At 46.7% G+C, this 22,354-nt stretch overlaps 1 long non-coding RNA gene across 1 annotated transcript; it reads right to left on the reverse strand.

Annotated features, from left to right (window-relative positions):
• Positions 1–267: 267 nt before the first annotated feature.
• Positions 268–13,533, reverse strand: LOC125426917. The gene is made up of 3 exons (XR_007243598.1): positions 13,375–13,533; positions 5,803–5,911; positions 268–2,138 (listed from the first exon to the last, which is right to left on the reverse strand). It is a non-coding gene; the product is annotated as an uncharacterized LOC125426917 (long non-coding RNA).
• Between the last annotated feature and the right edge of the window lie 8,821 nt (positions 13,534–22,354).

The following is a 22,354-nucleotide window of genomic DNA, read 5'->3' on the forward strand; positions in this document are numbered from 1 at the left end:
CTATCCGACATCCGTAAGATACCAAACCCCAATTGGTCATTTCCGGCTCAGATCTGCTTACCAAATCTAAACCCAGGAGACAAAAAGGGACGCGGCTTCGGCCCAGCCGTTTTGCTGCACTGCAGCTGCGAACGGCAACCATAATTTGTTTCCTCACCTTGTCGATAAGCAGGGCCTCCTGCCCACGAGAATTCTGGAGCTCATCATAAAAAATAAAAGTTCCTCTTCATTAATCACCACGAATACATTAAGACACCAGAGAACTCCTCCAAGGATGTAGAGGTTTATTCGCGCTAATTACAAGTCTGGCAGCAGTTACATGTTCATATTAGGGAAAAAAAAACCCATACGGTATGTTTTGGTGCTGTGTGCAGAAGACAGGCAGGCAACAGCTCGGATTAAAAACAGAATTTTGCACTTTTGGTTCATCCAAAAGGGAAAGCTTTAAAAACCCTGCAGAAAAATTTAAAAATCTGGCTCGGGATTTGTTAAAGGACAACCAGAGGACGCATTCTTTTCGTTGAGTTGCCGTTGTGGGAGATCCAGTCTCTTCTCAACGAGGCATCTTATCGATTTTTTAAAAAAACAATCAGGCTGGCACTTTAAATTTCTGTGCGTGATTTTGGTGTGAACAGCAAAGGCGACTGCGGATCTGGGCTTTCCAGGAGCAATTCCACCCTGACATTCCCAGCCCCGGACAGTCTACAGAACAATGGTCATGGCAAAGTGTTCCACTCTGTCTTGTTTATTTTCTCCACTCAACTGATGCCATCTAAATACTAGCAAATAAGTCTCAAGGGCAGGCGTCAACCGAAGTCTTAAGTGTAGAGATTCCTATGCTAGGTCCTTGTATTCTCAACTGGTTGCAGGAGAGCCACTCTGAAAAAAACAAAGGGTATTCTAGGGCAAACGGGTGTCCTCTGGGTGAAGATACACCCAGTGGCTATCCTGGGACACCGCCTTCGAACAGATGCCTGTAGTTGCTATGGTCAGGGCTTTAACATGGGCTTTGAGCACCCACCCGGTTTGGAATGTGTGTCTGAAAAGGACCAAAACTCAGTTTCGCATTTCTGCAACAACAGCAATCGTGGAAGCAACCCAAAGTTAAGTCTACAGCAGTTCGGAAAAGGCGCCTTGAGCATCCCTAGCGAAAACTGTATTTAAAAGCAACCAACCGTGCCGGGGCGAGGCCAGAATCTTGGAACTCTGCAGTGGCTGGCAACAAGATTATTGCAAGATTATCTGTCCCCTTTGGCTGCAGCGTGCATGGACTACAAGCCAGGTACAGCGTTTGTTCGGAAAGCAATATGGATTTTTAGCATTGCAAAAAAAGGGGGGGAAGGGATGGGGTGTGTATTTTAAGACACTGTTACCAAATGCCCGTTGCCACCTGGAAGATCCAGTCTCCTCACGCAGTGAGAGTCTTTGCGTACTTGTGTTCAAAAGCCATGAGCCTTGAGATAGCTGTTTAAGGGAGCAGCGTACGGGGTGATGCACAGCTCTGCCCTGACATTATGGGGTGCCGTCACCAGAGACAAGTGCCCAGCTGCCTAAAAGACACATTCAAGGAACGGCAAAGATGACCCATAAAACACTGAGCTCAATTCAGAGCCACCAGTAACATGGTGCGGCCCCATGAGATGCGCAGGGAGAAAATACAGAAGACTTCCAAACTTTTTGATGGGCTGCTTTCACAGGCTTACGTTAGTGGGCTGGTCAGCCAAACTAACTCTAGATTTCATGTCTGCGAGGAGCTTGGAATACGGGCAGAATTGCTAGCCTTCTTTCCAAAGGAATGTAACAGGTCCACTGTAACTAGATCACAGGCCACCGAGAAGATTAAAAAAACAACAACCCCAAACCCTCAGCCTTTATCAGAGACAAGAAGGTGTCTACTGACTACTGCCAGCCATCTTACAGGCCAATGTTTTAAAAAAGTTATCCGTATTTAAAAAGAAGGTTGTACAGACTTCCAGCTGTAGGGAGTGAAAAAGTAAATCACTCATTAAAACTGCAGTATTGCAGGTTTTTTAAAAAAAAAATATGCAGGAAGATAGTTTCCCAAAAGACTTTTAGTTTCCAGTGTTCAGATCTTGCCGTGCTGATTAACTTGTTCGGGCCTTGTTGAACTGACGTTACTAGAAAGAAATCGGAAAGGAGAAAAATTATGTTACTGGCCACAGTGAATGCAGCTGAAAACAAATATGTCGTCCGACACATAGGCCCCTTCCGCACACGCAGAATAATGCACATTCAATCTACTTTCACAATTGTTTGAAAGTGGATTTTGTTATTCCACACAGTAAAATCCGCTTCAAAGTGGATTGAAAGTGCATTATTCTACGTGCGTGGAAGGGGCCATACACACAGACCTAGGCAGGCAAAATGTAAGATTTAATGCAATAGCTTGAAAATAAAAAAGGAAACATAATATATTTCTCCAAGTCTGTGTCCAAGAGAAAAGGTTTCCAAAGTACCTACCAGCGGCCCTTAACATAAATCCGGAAGTTATGTACTGATTACATCAAGTGTTTCATCAACATCCATATGTTACATATGCTACCATCTTATATAGATCATTGCTATAACACCAGGAACACATTTTCCATTTCCTAAAACAAATACCCTCTTTTTGGAGCTCTTTTCATTCTTTACATTTAGCCATACCTATAATAAACTGCCTACTATTCACCCGAGATGAAAAAATAAGGGTTTAAAGTCTGAACAAGGCAAGACACGTAACTTCGGCCTCGTGCATGCCGCAGCTGAAAATACGCGCATAGCCCCTTTTAGACGGAACGGTGGTGGTACATATTGGGAGGATCCCATGCCGTGTATGCTTCCCACCCAGGGGGAAACCTAATTACTTGAAAAGGTTTCAGAGTGTTGTCGAAGGCTTTCACGGCCGGAATCACTGGGGTACTGCGTGGTTTCCGGCCAGCCACAGATGCAGGCAAAACATCAGGAGAGAATGCTGCTAGAACACGGCCATACAGCCAGGAAACCACACAGCACCCCAGGTTTCAAACTGTCTTGCTTGGTATGCTAAGGGGTCGTTGCTGGCGGCTATAGAAAGATTGTCATCCTGATTTTGACATGGGTATGTTGGAGCTTACTCTTTTTGCCCTTCTTGGCCATTTGGCCCCATTGTTTACATTTCTGCTTCCCCTTCTGTACTCACTGGCAGCTCTCTACCCAAGGCGTTTCCAGTTAAAAGGAGTGTAGGGGTGAGCCAGCGAACCTAGCAGAGCCTCAGACAGTGCACAGGAATGCCTGCGCCATCTGTTGCCCTCTGGGCGCGCACACTCACCTGTCACAAGACCCCCATGACTCACGGGTCATGGGATGCCCCGGACAAAGGGACAAAGGACACATACCCCCAGGTATGGATTAGGCCCAGACAGGAACGTTTCCTCCTGCACATACGCAGCCCCCATGAGTCATGTATTGTGCAACATTCTCCCGCTCTCCCGCCTTCCCCAAACCCTTAATAAAAGGTGCCAGGGACCCCAGCTCGGCAGATTAGCCAGATCCATTGATCACGCTAGATCGCCACTGGCTTCTCTCCACCGGATCCTGATATCGCTGCGTCTCGTCTCTTCATTGCGTCGTACGGAACGACTTCACTCAAGTAGCAGGTGCTAAGGAAAACTTTTATCTTTCTCAGTCTGGAGAGCTGCTGCCACTAAGAGAAGATGCTATTGAGCTAGATGGACCAATCAGTTGACTTGGTATAAGGCAAAATAGTTCATATATTAAAAATGTGTGTCAGCATGGTGTAGTGGCTAAGAACAGGTGGATTCTAATCTGGAGAACTGGGTTTGATTCCCCACTCCTCCACCTCAGTGGCAGAGGCTTATCTGGTGAACCAGATGTGTTTCCACACCTACATTCCTGTGAGTGACCTTGGGCCAGTCACAGTTCTTTGGAACTCTCTCAGCCCCACCTACCTCACATGGTGTCTGTTGTGGGGAGAGGAAGGGAAAGGAGCTTGTGAGCCACCTTGAGTCTCCTTACAGGAGAGAATGGTGGGGTATAAACCCAAACTCCTCTTCTTCGATGTATACAGGTACACATCAAGTTTCAGACACCACTTTGGGCATCATGCTGTGGCCCACAAACTTTACACCGGGGTCCCGAACCTTTGGAACTTTAACACAACATAGTGGGTACGGTCACAAAATGGCTGCCACAAAAAGGCTCCTGCAAGAGACGGAGCCAACCACAAAACTGTTGCCACTGTTTAACCTCGGCAACACAGTATAGATACTCGTACTGCAGAAGAAGAGTTGGATTTATATCCCCCCCTTTCTCTCCTGCAAGGAGACTCAAAGGGGCTTACAAACTCCTTTTCCTTCCCCCCTCACAACAAACACCCTGTGAGTTAGGTGGGGCTGTAGTGGCAGCTGCTGCCGAAGCGACAGTTTAAAAAATCGGCACAGCCAATCAAATCTCCAGTAAGTCATTCAGAAGCCTTGGTCCCGAACCTTTGGAACTTTAACACAGCATACTGGGTACGGTCACAAAATGGCTCCTGCAAGAGGCGGAGCAAAACCTGGCTGCCCCCACCAACTTCCTAAAAATACTCAGCAAGCACCAGAAAAGGTGTTGGTTGGAGATCATGGTGCCCATAGGCACAGGTTGGGGGGCCCTGCCATATACCATAGCAGATATGCTCATCTTTTAAGATGCTACAAAACTGCTTTTTTTTTGGCACAGCAACAGACTAACATGGTTTTCAATCAGCATTAGCTAGGATTCCTATTTTTTACTTGGCATCAATTGCGCAGTAAACGCTTTATGGAATGAGGCCAGGGACTCCAGAAGGGCCTTAATAAAGACTCGAGAGGGACTCGAGAGGAGCTTTAATGATAAAAAGTAAAATGCAGAGAGTCTAGTCAAGAGTGTTTTGGAAGGGAAAGAAGCGTTTGTGAGAGAGAAGACGCCTCACAACGGGCCCTCTTCATTTGTAAACACGCATGACCCTGAAGCACCCTGGGACCACCCCACAGGGAAGGCCCTGCTCACTCAACGCTGTAAGAACATGTGAATCCGTCCAGTCAGGAGGGGAGCAGAGGGAATGAGGAAAAGTGACAAGTAGAGAGCTAGTGTGGGACAGTGATTAAGAGCAGTGGAATCTAATCTGGAGAACGGGTTTGATTCCCTACTCCTCCTACTCCCTTATCTACTGAACCAAGTTTGATTCCCCACTCATCCATATGAAGTCTGCTGGGTGACCTTGGGCCAATCATAGTTCTCTCAGAATTCTCTCAGCCCCACTTGCCTCACAAGGTGCCTGTTGTGGGGAGAGGAAGAAGAAGAAGAGTTTGGATTTATACCCCACCTTTCCCTCCTGTAAGGAGACTCAAGGTGGCTTACAAGCTCCTTTCCCTCCCTCTCCCCACAACAAACACCTTGTGAGGGAGGTGCGGCTGAGAGAGTTCTGAGAGAACTGTGACTAGCCCAAGGTCACCCAGCAGGAATGTAGGAGTGCGGAAACACATCTGGTTCACCAGATAAGCCTCTGCCACTCAGGTGGAGGAGTGGGAAATCAAACCTGGATCTCCAGATTAGAATCCACCTGCTCTTAACCACTACACCACGCTGGAAGGGAAGGACTCATGATTGATAAAAGCAGTGTAAAAATCCAAACTCCTCCCCCTTTTCCAAATCAGCTCAGTCACAACAAGAACGAGGAAACTATCGTACTGTAAGGCCAACGATGATGTGCCATTCTCTGCAACGGCATCTCTTGCTTATTTAAGGAATAACAGTCATTTGGTTAAGTCTTGAAATACTCACTCTGGACGGTCAATTCGTTTTAGAACAGGCCGTTCACCTCTCCAGTCACAGGGTTCAGGTCGATGTCATAGAAGCAAGGCCTAGTAGGAAGTCCCGGAATTGTGCTCATCTGAAAAGGAAGGCAAATAGCGTTGAGATGGAAGCCAGAATTGGAAACTGTAAACGGGGAACCACTGATGTTTGAACTGAGGGCTCTGGGCGGTGAACAACAAATTAACACCACATAAACAGTAAATAATTAATATAAATAACATCATTAAAACATAAAATTACAGCGTTCTACAAAACCCACTTGGCGTTCAGTATTAAAACTATCATTAAAACCCTCCCAGAGAAGGGTTTTAATGAGATGGGTGAGGGCTGAGAGAGCTCCAAAGAGCTGTGACTAGCCCAAGGTCACCCAGCTGGCATGTGCTGGGAGTGCACAAGCTAATCTGGTTCACCAGATAAGCCTCCACAGCTGAAGTGGCAGAGCGGGGACTCAAACCCAGTTCTCCAGATTAGAGTGTACCTGCTCTTAACCACTACACCACACTGGAGGGCATCAGCAGTTGCCTTCATGGTTGGAAATTTCAGGTTCGGTTCTGAGTGGGACCCTTTGGAGGCAGCCTGCACAACGGCTTAGAACGACAACGCCTGGAGGTATTGGTGGGGCGTGTTTCAAGTGGCCGCAAAGCAGCAGCCAGAGGCCGGATTGCGTAGCAACCAATTCCAGCATTTGCTCAAAACGAAAGGCAGTATCGATTACATCAAGATTACATCCTCCTATGGAGGAGTCCGGTCGCTCCCTAGGGGAGGGTTTTAAAGGAAAGGATTTACCGGGTGCCTTTTATTATGATATTACCGCTGTTTTAATGTAATTTAGTATATTTTAATGTTGGAGCTGTATGGGTTGTTGTTGTTTTAATGGCATAGTTTGCCTTCTTATTTGTTTGTATTAATTTGTTGTGCACCGCCCGGAGCCCCTTGGGGATGGGGCGGTATAGAAATTGAAATAATAAATAAATAAATAAAAGTGAGAAAACAGGCAGAGAGACTCCTCTTTGCTGTCTTAAGAGAGTTCTGCAGTATCACACTGACAATATGGGCAGGGAAGGGCTCATTTCACCTTCAAGAGGCTCGGGACCAAAGGCGCTGGCTACAAAAAACCTGATTGGGTGGAAGAAGTCCAGACAAATGGCACGGAACAACCTCTCCCATACAGACGCTGAACCGCCCATCCATCTCATTTGTCATGGGATCTGTGCGGGAGAGGCGACCGAGGGGCAGTTGATCACATTTGCTCCCGTCTGCAGTCAGAGGAGATGCAGGCCAGACGCCAGTCTAACATCCTCTGTGCCACTGTTTGCAAGAGACAGACCTTTCGTGTCACCAGTGCACTATCTTTTCAGAAGCATGAATTAAATCTTAGGAGCATAAAAATGAGCCAATTCACTGCAGGCTTTTCAGTTCTCAAAAGAGGGAAGGGTCATTATTATTTATTTGCGTCTCTGTCCCAGCAGCCTTGGGAAATTGCTTCTGTCCCCAAGTGCCATCTAATCTAATTATGTCCTTCAAGATTATGCTACAAATTGCAGACTTGCAGCTATTCTGTTACGTCCCGAAAATCCCTCTCTTTCCACCCCCTGCCGCAAACCATGCGGACTGGAAATCTCAGATCATGGCTGGGTAGGTGCAGAAGAAAAGAACAGGCTGCCGACTTCACGTAGAGGAGATCACCACTGCCGAACGCCTGGAGTCTTCTTATACAGAATCAATTCTTTGGTCCATTAAAGTCAGTATTGTCTAACTCAGGCAGAGGGCTTTCCCATTGCTTACTACTTTGTGCTTTGAACTGGAGATGACATGGATTTCAATCTTCAACCAAGCGGATGCTCTACTGATAATCTACGACTCCCTCCCCACACACGAAGCCACTATATATTGAAGCAGATTCTTGGTCCACCAAGGTCAGTATTGCCTACTCTGACTGGCCGCGGCTCCCCAGAGTTTCAGGCCGAGGCCCTTCGCATCAGCTACAACCTGAACCTTTTAACCAGAAATGACAGGGGTTGAATCTGGGACTGTCAAGAAACTGAGTTCCGCTGTACAGTTACTTGTTCTTTCAACCATTAGTTCAGGCTTGAAGGCCTACATGAAAATAATAGGAGTGAGAACTTAGAATCATAGAGTTGGAAGAGACCCCAAGGGCCATCAAGTCCAACCCCCTGCAATGCAGGAACACATGATCAAGGCACTCCTGACAGACGGCTGTCCAGCCTCTCTTTTAAAAACCTCCAAAGAAGGAGACTCCACCATACTCTGAGGGAGTGCCTTCCACTGTCGAACAGCCCTTACTGTCAGGAAGTTTTTCCTGATGTTTAGGTGGAATCTCTTTTCCTTCACCTTGAACCCCCGCACCCCCTAGACAGGAATTTCCAAAGCTTTCATTTAAGGTAGAAGTCCTTTGCTGGATAAGATCAAAAAGGCCGCCTCTCTCCAAATTTTCAGCTCCCAGGACAGCCACAAGGAAGGCATGGAAAATATGGCCTACATTGGTCAGTTGCTCCCAACAAAGCCAGCTTTAAGCCAATTGGACCAATTGCTCCCAATTGGGTCCTACGCCTAAGGGGACCCCACACTAGGGTAATCTACTCTAGTCTTTTCAAGTACACACAACAACACAATGCCAACTACACCTAACATCACATAAGAACATAAGAAAGAGCCTGCTGGATCAGACCAGAGTCCATCTAGACCAGCACTCTGCTACTCACAGTGGCCCACCAGGTGCCTTTGGGAGATCACGTGCAGGATGTGAAAGCAAGGGCCTTCTGCTGCGGCTGCTGCTGCTCCCGAGCACCTGGTCTGCTACGGCATTTGCAGTCTAGTTGCACATGTATTACACATTCCGTTTGTTTACTCGTACGCTTGCATGTATGCAATTTGATATTAAAATGTTGCTTAGATCTGTTTGGTCTGAAGATGCCCTCGGATTAGGCCATCTTTCTATATGCCAAATAAGATGCTCTAGATAAAGTTTCCCCTTCAGTCGTGTCTGACCCTGGGGTCCCACTGCAAGCAGTGATTTCATAGGCAAGCCATTTTTTGTAGGGTAGTTTGCCATTGCTTTCCCCGGCTATTCTTTACCCCCTAGCTGTGTGATACCCTGTTTCCCCGAATATAAGACATCCCCGGAAAATAAGACATAGTAGAGGTTTTGCTGAAGTGCGAAATATAAGGCATCCCCCCAAAAGTAAGACGTAGCAAAGTTTTTGTTTGGAAGCATGCCTGACGAACAGAACACAGAAAAATAAGACATCCCCTGAAAATAAGACATAGCGCATCTTTGGGAGCAAAAATTAATATAAGACACTGTCTTATATTCGGGGAAACACGGTAGGTATTCATTTACCGACCAAGGAATGTGGCATACCAGCCCATCACTTAAGATTATGTATACAGTGGGACACTGCACAAAAACGTCACCGATCTACTGCTGCTTAATATTTCCCCGGCTATTCTTTACCCCTTAGCTATGTGCTAGGTAGTCATTTACCGACCAAGGAATGGATGGATGGCTGAGTTGACCATGAACCAGCTGCCAGGATATCTGACCCACAGGGGGCGTGAACTCCTGACCGTGCGAGTGGCAGCGCAAGCACTTAACCACTACGCCACGCGGCTCCTCTACTAAGATGCTCTACTAAGCCACAGTCCCTTCCCATAAACCTTTGCTGCTGATGTGGGAAGCAGATGTTCCCACAAAAATGATGGGAAGGATCACAAACTACGAGATTTTCAAATTTATCTGGGGGGGGGGGGACCACACCAGGGAAGGAGGGTCACAATCTTGTATTGAACAGCCTTACAAGGAGGGCCTCGTTGACAAGCTTTGCCTCCAAATGAAGCAAAGAAGCTCAAACCCACGGGCTCTGCATCATCTCAAGAGTTTCTGCAGCGACGTGAACGGGAGCGTTCGCAGCATGTTGAGCGAGTGGGCTGTAAAGATGTCAAGTTTATAAGGAAGGGGGTGGGGGTGGGGGGAACCCCCACGATTCTATTTAACAGTGGCATGACTGATATGCGCTCGTTACGCTCCCTCGTGGGCTGGTGGTTTGAAAACGAAACAATGGCCATAGCAGGGCACATTTCACGTTCAAGTCCCAGCCCACGCAGGAGGTGAGCCTGCGGGCCTAATCCTAGCTGTGGTTGCAGGAATAAAGGCTGGTTCCCCGTGCAGCCTGCAGCTAACCGGGAACGTGTACCCTGTTGCAGCCGCTCCTGAAGATATGCTGACGGCAGGCGTGCGAACTGCAGGGGAATGCGCGAGTTGTTTTCAAACACCTGAACTTGTTTGCAAAAGGCTACTTAAAAAAAAAAACAATCAAAGGGGAACGAAGTCTAGGCGACACTGCTGACATACCAGCCTGTCACTTACGATTATGTATACACTGGGACACTGCACAAAAACGCCACCAATCTATAGCTGCTTAATATTGTGATCTGATCGCTTGTCCTTCATCAAAACATTTGATCGTCCAAATGGTACGCTGCTTGTTGCTCTGATGATAGAGGCTTGAAGCGCTCCAGTTTCCAGATCTCACCTGCATACCATCCAGAGGTGGGATCCAGCAGGTTCTCACAGGTTGCCGAGAGTAGGTTAACTAATGATTTGTGTGTGTCGAGAGGGGGTTACTAATTGGTGATTTTGCCACGTGATTTTTGCCTTAGTTACGCCCCTCCTCTCAGCAGTAGCGCGCAGAACTTGAAGCAGTCTAGCAGGAGGTGCACAGGCATGCGTGGCAGCCTGCGCCTGCGTGCATTCGTTTCCCGCCCAAGGACCGGCGCAGCGGCTGTGTCCTTGCCACAGCCCCGCCCAGGAATGCCCCGCCCCTGGGATGCCCGGCCACGCCCCCGTCGTGCCCTGCCAAGCCCCATTGGCGCTACGCCACAATTTGAATCCCACCACCATGGAAACCTGTTACTAAAATTTTGGGATCCCACCACTGATACCATCTCATGAAATAAACTGGCATATTTTCATGAAGGACCAGCATTCATTTCATCCCAGTTAAGTCAATTACTAGAGGTCTGCTTGATGCTTATAACTGACTTACAAGGACTTCTGTGAAGGGATATTATTTATACAGAGACTCGTTATCTTTAGTGTATTCTTTGGGATCCCTTTTCTGTCTGTCAATGTCATCCATGTATTGCATTATTTCCCATTGTTTATATTTTGGCTATTGGATAGAGTGCTTGTAATTATTTCTATTAAAGGTTGTGGTTTTTCTTGCTGTTCTTTTGAGCCTTCTCATCTCTACCCCAGGGTGACCTTGAACAGTCACAGTTCTCCAGAACTCCCTCGGCCCCACCTGCCTCACAAGGTGTCTGTTGTGGGGAGAGGAAGGGAAAGGAGTTGTACGCTGCTTTGAGACTCCTTAAAGTAGAGAAAAGGGGGGTAAAAATCTAAACTCTTCATCTGATCTATTTAGCCCATATCTTCTTCTGTGCTTTATGGTTTGACAGAAACTCCAGTAAGCAAATGCTACCAAAAGACTCTTGTAAGAAGCTCGGGGACTTAAAAACCCACGGGGTCCAGGATCTGGCAAAGCCAAAACACGGCCCACTGTTTCAGTCTCCCGAACATTCCTGCAACATGTGCTTTTCTATTTTTATCAGAGTACGTTCTTTGCTAAAAGAGGCCACATCTTAGAAGAAAGCATCTTGGAGCCTTTCCCTTCCTGCTTATTTTATTTATTTATTTTACCTTAAGCCAGTGATATTTCCCACAAAAATTACAATGTCCCCGCCAACCATTTGGATAGAGATAATGACTAACTAGGGTGCAAATTTAATATAGTGCGTTGGAGATTTTTTTTTCCTTTTTAAAAAATAAAGAATATGTTAATAAAAATAAACAGGAATATATTAATAAAGAATAATAAAGAATGTATTGATAAAAATAAACACGTATGCCATGTTGAAGGAAAATGGTTTCAGGCACACAGGCAACCACACTCACAAGGTTAAGAACATAAGAACAAGCCAGCTGGATCAGACCAGAGTCCATCTAGTCCAGCTCTCTGCTACTCACAGTGGCCCACCAGGTGCCTTTAGGAGCCTCTCTGGGCCAGGAGGTGTAGATGCAATGGCCTTCTCGCGGCTGTTGCCTCAGGCGAGCACCCTGGTCTGCTAGGAGGCATTTTGCAATCTCAAGATCAAAGAGGATCCAAGATTGAGTAGCCATAGATGCGACCTTCTCCTCCATAAATCTGTCCAAATTGCTTACCCTTTTAAAGCTAATATCCAGGTTAGTGCCAAGCCATCACACCCCACACTCCTGCGGCAGCATGATTCCAAACACCAATCCCACTGCGTTCAGGTAGAAAGGAAGTGTTTCCTTTTATTAGTCCTAATTCTTCCCCCCAGCATTTTCAATGAATGCCCCCTGGTTCTAGTATTGTGAGATAAGAGACAATTCCCCAAGGAATTCCAGTACCCAGAGGGAAGGTAATGGCGAATCACCTGTTTGTGTCTTGCCTTGAAAACCCTTCAGGGTCACCTTAACTTACCTGTGACTTGATGGCATTTTTCTCCACCATGATGTCCTTACCAGATACGACCTCGGTGTTTTCAAGGTTCCCCCCGCCACTCCCCCATGCATCATGCAGGCAATGACTTTCACCCTGCCCAGGTGCAGCAGTAGCGTAGGAGGTTAAGAGCTCGTGTATCTAATCTGGAGGAACCGGGTTTGATTCCCAGCTCTGCCGCCTGAGCTGTGGAGGCTTATCTGGGGAGTTCGGATTAGCCTGTATGCTCCCACACACGCCAGCTGGGTGACCTTGGGCTAGTCACAACTTCTCGGAGCTCTCAGTTCAGACACCAAACAGGGATTTGGGCTTACTGTCACTCAGAGAACCCAAACTGTAGCTTGAGTGTACACATGTTCAGCCATGGCTCTGAGCCTCACGCCCATTCTGCTGTCCCATCCATCCTGCCAGGGTACTTTGGTATCTAGGCACGGTGGCCTTCTGGAGCCAGGAAAACTGCCACAAGGATGGCTCAGCAGCGTGGAGATCCCCTCCACTGTGGTTAGCCACTGAGCCAAAGAAAGTAGCCCTACTCAGAACACAGCTCCGAGAAGCTGTGACTAGCCCAAGGGTGTTTGTTGTGAGGGGGGAGAGGGAAAGGAGATTGTCAGCCCCTTTGAGTCTCCTGCAGGAGAGAAAGGGAGGGATATAAATCAAAAACTCTTCTTCTTCTCTTCTCCATTGAATTCCCGGTCACTCTCTTTCCTTACTATTAAATCAGCAGTAATGGAAAGTGCTGTCAAGTCACAATTGATTGCGTTGACTATGGAGAATTTTCAAGGCAAGAAACATTCAGAAAAGGTTGGATATGGCTTGTCCCTGCATTGCAACCATGGGCTTTCTTCATGGTTTGTTTGGCGTTCTGAGGCCTCGGTCACTGGCACTCTAAGGTTTCGGCCAGAACAGAGATAGACAGGAAGGACCAAGCAAGCATAGATCCCCACACGATGGGATCCAACTTTGATCAACCCAAGACTTTCAAGAGCAGGGTACTCACTGTTCCCACCAGCGGATACAAGAATCCCGCACCCACGCTGGCTCGGATGTCTCTGATGGGCAGGATGAAACCCGTGGGCACTCCTTTCAGTTCCGGGTCATGGGAAAGCGACAGGTGCGTTTTAGCCATGCAGATGGGAAGCAAGGATTTCCCAAATCCCCTGCTTGACGGAAGAAGGCGAGATAGAAGAGATCGCGAGAAAGAGCAAGTCCAGTATTTCAGCAGTGTGCAAAGACAAGAACATTATGCCAAATGCAGCTCCTAATTAAATTTGCTTGGCTTTGTCACCCTCGACCTGAACAGATCGGTCTGATCACGAATTGATTCGTTCACCCGCAGCCCGCCAGACTGTGCTTGTCAATCACTTACACATTCTGTTCTTTTCCGTCTAGTAATTAAGGGGAGACTTTTAAAAAGAAAAGGACTGTCACCGGTGACAACTGTTGTGAATGGGGCACAGGTAATTTTGTATACGTTGGGGCTCTGCACAAAAATGTTTCAATTCTGCTGCTATGAAATACTGTGATTTGATTTACAAGTAGCTTACACACACGAGAGCCAGCGTGGTGTAGTGTAAGTTAAGAGCAGGTGGATTCTAATCTGGAGAACCGGGTTTGATTCCCCACTCCTCCACCTGAGTGGCGGAGGCTTATCTAACGAACCAGAAGTGTTTCCGCACTCCTACATTCCTGCTGGGTGACCTTAGGCTAGTCACAGTTCTTCGGAACGCTCTCAGCCCCACCTACCTCACAAGGTGTCTGTTGTGGGGAGAGGAAGGGAAAGGAGCTTGTAAGCCACCTTGAATCTCCTTACAGGTGGGGTATAAATCCAAACTCTTCTTTTTCATATACACACAAACATGATTCCAGCCAGAGGTGGGATCCAGCAGGTTCTCACCAGTTCCCGAGAGTGGGTTACTAATTATTTGTGTGTGCCAAGAGGGGGTTACTAATTGGGTCTGCTTTTCTGTTAGAAATTCCATTAAGTGCAAAAATCATCAAGTCCTGTTGTTTCCTATGTGGCTGGTTAGCGAAGGTAGAAAACGGGATAATTCTCCCTGTTGGGCTGTTTTAAAAACAAGTTTTAGTAATATGGTAAAGTTCCTTGTTTAAGGAAAGTATCCTTCTTTTGATGTCTAGAAACAAAATTAAGTATTTGAAAGTATTAAGTATTTGACTGGCAGTCAATTAGAGGAGAAGTAGTTGTTTCTGTTGGCAGCAGACGATGGGACTTGCTATAATGAGTTTAAATTATGGACAGAAAGATACCAGCTGGAAATTAGGAACTTTTTTTTACAGTAAGAGTTTTTTACAGTAACAGAGAAATTATTAATGCCCCGTCCCTGGAATGCCTGACCACGCCCCTGTCATGCCCCGCCCAGCCCCATTGGCGCTACGCCACTGTTTGAATCCCACCACCATGGGAACCTGTTACTAAAATTTTTGGATCCCACCACTGATTCCAGCACTTTGGGAATGAAGCGGCAGCTAAGATCTTCAACTGAAATTAACCCATCCTTTCAGAAGCACATACTCTACCACTGAATCGTAGGCCCTTCTGAACCGCTTGACAGAACAGTACCATGGGACATTTGCTGCGTCATGAGATCTCTGCTCCTCTCCATGATGAGTTGAAGACCCATGCTTAGGAGAAACAAAGTCCTCATTACTAGGGTAGTCAATTCCGGGTTGAGATATTTCAGGAGATTCTTGGGTGGAGGGTGAGGAGAGAGAGGTTTGAGGAGGGGAAGGACTTCGGCCACAAAGATCAGTTTCCTTAGAGCAGGGGACTTCAAACTATGCCCCCCCAGATGTTCATGAACTACAATTCCCATCAGCCCTGCCACTTGGCCATGCTGGCAGGGGCTGATGGGAATTGTAGTCCATGAACATCTGGAGGCCATAGTTTGAAGACCCCTGCCTTAGAGTCCGCCCTCCAAAGCAGCACCTTTCTCCAAGGAACTCTGGTCTCTGAAGACCAGTTGTAATTCAGGAGATCTCCGGGTTCCATGCGGAGGTTGGCAACCTGACTTATAGAATCACAGAGTTGGAAGAGACCCCAAGGGCCATCAAGTCCAACCCCCTGCCATGCAGGAAGACACAATCAAAGCACTCCTGTCAGATGGCCATCCAACCTCTGTTTAAAAACCTCCAAAGAAGGAGAGTTCACCACACTCTGAGGTAGTGCATTCCACTGTTGAACAGCCCTAACGGTCAGGAAGTTCTTCCTAATGTCCAGGTGGAATCTCTTTTCCTTTACCTTGAACCCATTACTCCTAGTCTCTGGAGCAGCAGAAAACAAGCTTGCTCCTTCTCCAACATGAGATCCCTTCAAATATTTAAACATGGCTATCATGTCACCCCTTAACCTTCTCTTCTCCAGGTGAAACATATCTAGCTTCCTAAGGCACTCCTCGTAGGGCATGGAATCCAGACCTTTTACCAAAAAGAGTTGGATTTATACTTCCTCTAGACCCATTCCAGTTTGTTAATATCTGTGATGGAATAGTACTGTAAAACTAGCAAAATCACACATGACTGTGAAAAGCATCTTTGCCTCTTGATCTCCTGGAGGGAGGACAGGAAACTATGCAAAGGTGCCAGGATGAAACTTCAAAGGCCTAAGTTACCTCATGGCCTGAACAGAGTTTTCCTGGGAAGGGGAAAACAAAGGTTTTTGAATTCCATCTTGAGACGTGGTCAGGGAAGCATCTCTGGGCCATGGGTTCCCAGAGATAGGGGACAAAAAAGAACCCAAAAAGGGATATGACCACCCTAAGCAATCCCTTAACTGCATCTAAAGTTTTATTTCTTTGCTTTCTGTTTTTTCAATAAAAATGGTTGAGACCTCAGCTGGTTGGGGTTATTGGGGAAAAGAACCCAGGTTTTAATGAAACAAGCGTGGAGCTCCCAGGCTTGCTTTCATGATATGGTGGCAGCTTTTTGAGGGATCTTCAATACCCCGGTGTGCAAGCTGGTAACCAGAGGCTCTGAGGGTCGTTCAGAGGCCGGGATGGATTACCAAGGACCAGCATGAATGCTTGGAGAGGAGGTGAGCGGCCCAGCATCCCCTCTGAGAGGCGGAGGGACCAGGGCTCTAAGGCTTGAGCAGGTGGCCCCACCAGAGCAGTTCGGAAAAGTGAAAGGGATAGCTGGGCAGCGCTCTAAGAAGCTTTATGCTGGGTCAACAGCTTTTGGAATCTCTTGATGGCACATGAAGAATGGGGCCAGGAAAAACAATCCCCAAAGTTTGAGGCTGGAGGGGAAAAACCTCTCAGGACAGAGAGAGCCAAGCCGATGGCTGGAATGCAGTTCCATTCAGATGCAAGCTATGTGTCTGGTCGGGAGAAAGCGGGAGAGAAGCCGAGAACGAACAGCATCCAACCCAAAAGGGGGGAGATAGAAAAGCCTACAGCTGGGATGCAGTTTAGCCCTGAAGCAAGTGGTGTGCATCGTGCTGGGGTGGAGGAGAGAGAAAATCGGCAGCCTGGAGTATTTCAGGAGCGTGTGACTTCACAGGAGCCAGCAGCAGTGATCCAGCAGCAGAGAGTCAGTGGGAAGGAAGTAATTTCCCAGGAACAGAGACTCTGGGCAGAGAGAATGAGAAGTGAGCCAGTGATTCTGGGACAATCCATTCAAGTGTGTGGCTCAATAGAGACGGCATCAGATCTATCCTCCATCAAGATGAATCTACTGAAGGAAATCCCATACAAACATTGCGGGCAGATGTATGTTAAATTACTTGTGAAGTTGATGTAAAATTAATGGATTTGGAGGTGGAATTACATGTCCAGTTTTAAAAAAAAGGTTTAATGGGAAAATTCGTGTTTTTTGACCCATGAGAAAGGTAATAAAGGATTTCATAAGTGGTACTGACTGACTCTTTAGAAATGCACAAATGAATGTTTCCACTAACTCCCAGGAAAGTGTTTTTTTGTGATGGGGGTTGTGGAAGATGAAATAATGTGTGAACAGTGGAAAGGAGAAAGGGTTGACTCTGGCTGCCAGTCCTCCAGAGGAGCCGCAGGAGGGGATGGGTGAAACAGCTTTGCCAGAAGGGAATACTGAACAGAGGCCTTGAGATGCTCTCAGTGAATTGCCTTTGCCCAATTGTAGTGAGCTAGAGGGGGAGGGCAATGTTACTGAAGGGTTAACTTCTCTACCTGACAGTGATTTGCAACAGGAGCCAGAAGTTAGGGAAAAGCCTATCACAGCAGGATACCTGGAGATGCAGGCAGGCCTCTTGAAAGAGAGTGTGGACTTTCCACAAGGTGATGCAATTGTGACTTCACAACCAGTCAAAGCAGTCTATATTGACTTGGCAGATCCTGTAACTGTCAAAAGCAGCAGCATTCCTCTTCAAGCTAAGGGGGATGGAGGTAAAGTGCAAAGAGATTTCTTTTGGCCTGACATGCACAAAGATTTGCTAGAATTTTTGCGAAAGTGTGATGCTGTGTGAGAAATTTGGTAATTTTCCACAAGGTGATACAACTGTAATTACTGACAGTCACAACAGTATGTGTAAATGCCAGCATGGACTGGGAGAAATTCTCTGGTAGATGCAGACTATCAGTATGCTGTGGGTTGGTTCTGATATGCAGAAGCTGCAGCAGATTCAGGACTTCAATGCTAATTTGCTTTCAGATTTCAAAGATGTGTTTTTACTTTGACCTGCAGTGGGGAATTTGCCTACTGCAGTAGTGCCTTACACATTGAAATAAAGTGTGGCTGAGGACATGTTACAGATGTTGCATCATGGAAGTAACTCAGAGGAAGAGAAATTCCAAAGAGGAGAGATACTGTGTGTGGTTTCTCCAGAGAAAGAAGGTATCGGACTATGGTTGAAAGTTGAGCATGAGTCTTGTAGTTGAATGCTCAAAGAGTGTGCATTGCTTATTAATCTGAAGGTATGTATTAGTCTAGAAATTGTGTTTTGTGTTAACATGAAGTTTTCTTCTTCATTCTGTATTGTTATGACATATCATAAGGACTATGTTATGCATGAAAGGAATTGTGGATTAGCAGAATCTCCCATGCGTAGGTTAAAGATGACTGATGTGGAAGTAACACATGTAATCTTTTCTATATGGATAGATGAAATATGTAGCCAATTAGACTACAGATTTCCTCTCCAAAAGAAGTGTGATGGAATGATACTGTAAAACTAGCAAAATCACATGACTGTGAAAAGCATCTTTGCCTTTTGATCTCCTGGAGGGAGGACAGGAAACTATGCAAAGGTGCCAGGATGAAACTTCAAAGGTTTTGGAAACCTCATGGCGAGCAGGAAAAGTTTTCTTGGAGAGGGAACAAAGCCTAGGTGACTCTATCATGGGATAAGCTAAGAGAAGCACCTCTTGGCTGGAGGTCCCAAGAGATCCACAAGAAGCATTCAGCTGGTCAATTTCTCTAAACGCATTTATGTTTTATTTCTTTGTTTTGAACTTTTACAATAAATCTTTGAGAAATCAGCTGGTCTGGAGTTATTAGGAGGGAAAAGGACCCAGGACCGAGGTGAGATAAGGGTGGCTCTCCCAAGCTTAATCTCAGCCTCAGTCGTCATAATATCCTTCCTGAATTGAGGTGTCCAGCACTGGACATAGTATTCCAGAAAAGGTCTGACTAATGCAGAACAGCGTGGGACTATTACATCCCTCAATCCAGACACTCTCCTCCTATTGATGCAGCCCAGAATTACATTGGCCTTCTTGGCTGCCACATCACACTGTAGACTCATGTAATTATTATCAATGCTGGATGGAAGATGCAAGAGCCAGCTCCAACCACACGCTAACATAGGGGTGGGCAATTATTTTTTCCATGGGGCCGCATAAGAAACAGAAAATATTGTGGAGGGCCGGGCCAAAAGGCAGAGTAGCTTTTGAAAGCCCATGGCCCGGCAGCCATGGCAACCGGCTTCTGCAGGGAGCTTTCAAAGCCGGCTCCCCAGCAAGGCAGGGGGGCGGCTTGAAAACCCCACTTGAAGCCGACGTAGGGCAACCCGGCTTCTGCTTGAGGCAAGCTCTAACTAGGCAGGGGCCAGTCCAGGAGTCATCAATGGCGGGCGGATGTAGCCCTGTGAGGCGATATAATGCTTGAGTCTCTTGCTTAACATGATGTATTTTCTTTTCCTGGTAGATTTCTCTTCTGCAAAATGCTGTTTCTGCAGTTGTGTCCAACTCAGGTTGAGCACACGTGATCAAAACTCACATTTCGTTAAAAATACAAAAACAAAACCCCATCTTTGCAAGCTTACCTGCTTAGTGTACAAAATCACTTTCTCTTTGGCTTCTGGCAGCAATTCAACATCGTCTGCCCCATATATTGTTCGTGCGATAATTCTGATCTTATCTAGAATTGGCAGCTAGGGGAGGGGGGAAAAACAGGAAAGAAACCTCATGAAGTTCTCCCAGGGTTTCCACTCCTACAGGATTCTGAATCAAGAACACAGAGGGCTTTAAGAATGTGGTAACTCACAGCAATCTGAAAGAATAGCACAGATTGTACAGCAGAGAGCCTACTTATGCATTTATTTCAATTAGGAGATTTCTATGCTGCCTCTCCAGAGTCCTACTGAAATGGAATAGCAACAAGGAAAAGATTTGCAATAGTCTGTTTAGATGAGCGATTCCCCAATGTAGTGCCCTAGACACTACAGGGTATCTGATGTAGGCAATTTTTCAAAAGGGTGACCATATGTCACCGGCTAATTAGAGACCCATCAGCCTTCTATCTGTCTCTGGCAAACTTTATGCCAAACACCTGTTAAATAATGGTTGTGGTGGGTTCTCGGGGCTGTGTGGCCGTGGTCTGGTGGATCTTGTTCCTAACGTTTCGCCTGCATCCGTGGCTGGCATCTTCAGAGGTGTATCATAGAGGGTATCACAGTGACACAGTGTGTAACAGACTTCCCTCTGTGATACACCTCTGAAGATGCCAGCCACAGATGCAGGCGAAACGTTAGGAGCAGCAGTGGCGTAGGAGGTTAAGAGCTCGTGTATCTAACCTGGAGGAACCGGGTTTGATTTCCAGCTCTGCCGCCTGAGTTGTGGAGGCTTATCTGTGGAATTCGGATTAGCCTGTACACTCCCACACACGCCAGCTGGGTGACCTTGGGCTAGTCACAGCTTCTCGGAGCTCTCTCAGCCCCACCCACCTCACAGGGTGTTTGTTGTGAGGGGCGAAGGGCAAGGAGATTGTAAGCCCCTTTGAGTCTCCTACAAGAGAGAAATGGGGGATATAAATCCAAACTCCTCCTCCTCCTCCTCTTCTTCCTCTTCCTCTTCCTCTTCCTCTTCTTCTTCTAGGAAGAAGATCCACCAGACCATGGCCACACAGCCCGGAAAACCCACTACAACCCGTTGAATCCGGCCGTGAAAGCCTTCGGCAATACCTGCTACATAGGCTGTGTACTTGGATCAATTCTTTACCCTGAGCAAATAGGATTTAAAAGAAGTTGCTCTATACTTGACCATTGTACGATCCTCAACCTTCTGCTACTAACATATTTTAAAAAGGGGGCGGTCTAAGATCTTTGCTGCCTTTTTGGACCTGAAAAGTGCCTTTGACTTGGTTGTAAGAGAACTGCTATGGCTGAAATGAACAGAGATGGGAAATGATGTCAGATTATTGTTACTTATTAAATCTCTGCATCCAAACACAACCTGCCAGATAAAATGTAGGAGGCTTTGGCTCTTGAAAGCTTATCCCCCTGGAAATCTTGTTGGCTTTTAAAGGCTACCGGACTTGAATCTTGCTCTTATACTGCAGGACAACGGGGCTACTTACCTGAAATTGAGCATCAAAACCTTGGGTTTTCTAATGGTTTTTTTGGTGCCTCTTTTTCCCAAAGCAAAGAGCTAATCCTGACTTCCCTCCACTTGATTGCAAAAAGAGGTGCTTCGGCAAAGCTTAAGAGGTATCACCTTTGGGTCTACAGGGAGCCACGTTTGGAAAACAGTCGCCTCCATCATAGGAAGATGTCTGGCTGTGGAACCATTCAACACCTTCCCGCCAGGGCGCCATTTTGTGGTAGCGCTCACTATCCATTCTCAAACTCCCCCAAAATGCTCACAGGTTCAACAAAGTTGGGGATCCCTCATTTAAATTATCAACTAGAGCAGGGGTAGGGAACCTGGGGCTCTCCAGATGTTCAGGAACTACAATTCCCATCAGCCCCTACCAGCATGGCCAATTGACCATGCTGACAGAGGCTGATAGGGTGTGAATTCCGGGCCTCTGGAAAGCCGCAAATTCTGAATTAGAGCATAAGAGGCTAAGAACATAAAGAACCAGCCAGCTGGATCAGGAGGCCAAAGTCCATCCTAGTCCAGGTAAAACTCTGCTACTGCCTGCTTGGTGGCCCACCAGGTGCCTTTGGGAGCTCACATGTAGGATGTGAAAGCAATGGCCTTCTGCGGCTATTGCTCCCGAGCACCTGGACTTGAAGCAACTAGAGGCACTGAGGAACATTTCGGATCAACTGGGATTTCCCTTGCACCAAAATTCAGCGCAGGGATAACAACAGAAGGGAATCCAATGATAGTGGTATACTTCTGGCCCCGAGCAATCGCACACATTCTCTTTAAATCGTTCGTCAAGCCACAGTGTTTATCTGTATTCTTTCCAATCGCTCTGGACAAGGCAATCAGATTTGGGATATTTGGGACAAATGACTCTACATCATTCCAAGGACATTGGCGAGCGATTCAATTACACTGCAGACAAGAAAGCATGAATTCGATTTGGTCTGAAGGAAACCGCGCATGTGTCTGGCAGGAGAAGGGACGGGGAAATATGATTAATGCTGAAAACTGAGGTTGGTGTTAAAAATCCCAATCCCCTGAATACTAGCAATGTACTTTATGTTTGGGTGCTGCGTGGTTTCCGGGCTGTATGGCTGTGTTCTAGCAGCATTCTCTCCTGATGTTTCGCCTGCATCTGTGGCTGGCATCTTCAGAGGATCCTCTCCTGACGTTTNG

The sequence above is a fragment of the Sphaerodactylus townsendi genome, linkage group LG02 (genome assembly GCF_021028975.2).
Source record: "Sphaerodactylus townsendi isolate TG3544 linkage group LG02, MPM_Stown_v2.3, whole genome shotgun sequence".
Lineage (NCBI taxonomy): Eukaryota > Metazoa > Chordata > Lepidosauria > Squamata > Sphaerodactylidae > Sphaerodactylus > Sphaerodactylus townsendi.